The 2,362-nt window shown below is 45.3% G+C and overlaps 1 protein-coding gene across 1 annotated transcript in view; it reads left to right on the top strand.

The window, feature by feature from the left end:
* LOC106001500 (chromosome unknown open reading frame, human C17orf58) overlaps positions 1-2,362 on the top strand; it is a 19,288-nt gene that overhangs the window by 14,889 nt on the left and 2,037 nt on the right. The gene's annotated exons all lie outside the window — the stretch shown is intronic.

Raw genomic sequence — 2,362 nt, forward strand, 5'->3', positions numbered from 1 at the left:
TCATGGACTTTTTTGCCCGGGCTGGCTTTGAACCGTGATCTTCGGATTTCAGCCTCCTGAGCCTCCTGAGTAGCTAGGATTACAGGCGAGAGCCACTAGCACATGGCTAGCCTTTTCTCCTTATGTGGTACTGAGAAATCGAACCCAGGGATTCATGCATGCTACGCAAGCACTCTATCAATAAACCACATTCCCAACCCCTGTAAATTAATTAATTAATTAAGTCAGTTGTGGGGCCTGAACTCTGGGTCTGGGCACTGTCCCTCAGCTCTTCAGCTCAAGGCTAGTGCTCTACCACTTGAGCCACAGTGCCACTTTTGCCTTTCTCTGCTTATGTAGTGCTGAGGAATTGAACCGAGGCCTCATGTATGCAAGGCAAGAGCTCTACCACTAAGTCATCCCAACCCCCTCTGTAATTCATTTATTTTTTTGGTCGTGCGGCTTGAACTCTGGGCTTGGGCACTGTCCCTCAGCTCTTCAGCTCAAGGCAAACACTCTACCTCTTGAGCCACAGTACCACTTCCGGTTTTCGAGTGGTTTATTGGAGATAAGAGTCTCACGGACTTTCCTGCCCAGGCTGACTTTGAACTGTGATCCTCAGATCTCAGCCTCCTGAGTAGCTAGGATTACAGGCATGAACCACCAGCGCCCGGCACCTGTAATTTATTTTTAATTAGAAGAATTTATTACTTTAATAAACAGTTAATTGTCAAAAAGGGAACTACACAAATCTAAAATATGTGAATGCTGTACTTGTTTAGTCTTTAAAACCAGGAGTACAGAAGTAACTATTCAGTCACTTGACTGAAAAGATGTTTCAGTCAAGGACGGCCCTGTATAAGAGTGTGATACTGTAAGAGAACATCTCCTGGGGATGACACAGCCATCTTAATTGTACCAATATATCTGTACAGTTAATATGGGAATGATACTCATATAACAACAAAGTTACCTAATGGTGCAGTGCTTAGAAATGTACCTTATTGCTGGGTGCCAGTGGCTCACGCCTGTAATCCTAGCTACTCAGGAGGCTGAGATCTGAGGATTATGATTCAAAGCCAGCTCAGGCAGGCAAGTCTATGAGACTCTTATCCCCAATGAACCACCAGAAAACCCAAAGTGGTGCTGTGGCTCAAGTGTTAGAGCACTTGCCTTGAGCTGAAGAGCTAAGGAACAGTGCCCAGGCCCAGAGTTCAATACCCACAACCAACAAAAAAAGGAAAGAAAGGAAAAAAAAGAAAAGAAATGTACCTTGTCATTAAGCTCCTCATGACTGTGTTTTTTGTTTTTGTCGGTCGTGGGGCTTGAACTCTGGGCCTGGGCGCTGTCCCTCAGCTCTTCAGTTCAAGGCGAGCGCTCTACTACTTGAGCTACAGCACCACTTCTGGTTTTCTAGTGGTTTATTGGAGATAAGAGTCTCACAGTCTCTCCTGCCCGGGCTGGCTTTGAACCGTGATCCTCAGATCTCAGCCTCCTGAGTAGCTAGGATGACAGGCGTGAGCCACTGGCGCCCGGCTGACTGTGTTTTTTGAAGACCGTTTCAACTGTGCCCTTTTTCTTTTTTTTCTGGTCCTAAGGCTTGAAGAACTCTGGACCTGGCACCATCCCTGAGTTTCTTTTGCTCCTACTTGAGCCACAACTCCAATCTTGGCTTTTCTGAGTAATTTATGTGAGGTAGAGTCTCATAGACTTTCCTGCCTGGGCTGGCTTTGAACAGCATGCAATCTTCTGGTCTCAACTTCCTAAGTAGCTAGGATTACAGGCACCTGGATAATTTTTCTTCTTTCTCTCCTCTTCAAAGTTGCCATCAAACACGAACCTCCTCATTGGGTACGGGTGGCTCATGCCTATAATCCTAGCTTCTCAGGAAATCTGAGATGTGAGGGTCATGGTTCAAAGCCAGCCTGGGTGGACAAATCTATGAGACTCTTATTTCCAATTAACTAGTAAAAAAACCAGACTTGGAAGTATGGATCATGAAGCAAGCAGGGTGCCAGACTTGAGTGCAAAAGCTAAGGGAGATGATGAACATGTTCCTTCAATTCAAGTCCAGCCCTGGCCCCACCACTCCCTCCCGCCAAGAACAAACACAAAAACAACCCACCCAAGCACTGGCAGGCATTCATCTTAACACGATCAGTTATACCATTTCCCCTCTGGGAAATGAATCTATAGTCTTAGGTTGTATTGAGGAAGAGATGATAGGGAGGAGGAGATTCGCTGGCTTCATTCTTTTACACAGCTGCATAATACGTCATCCATATACTACTGTCTTAGCTACTCTTCAATTTATGGCTATTTAATTCATTCCCGCTGTTTTGAAATTATGAACATTGTTGCCTTGAATATATACCATGGCCCT

The sequence above is a fragment of the Dipodomys ordii genome, unplaced genomic scaffold (assembly GCF_000151885.1).
Source record: "Dipodomys ordii isolate 6190 unplaced genomic scaffold, Dord_2.0 Scaffold7, whole genome shotgun sequence".
NCBI classification, from domain to species: domain Eukaryota; kingdom Metazoa; phylum Chordata; class Mammalia; order Rodentia; family Heteromyidae; genus Dipodomys; species Dipodomys ordii.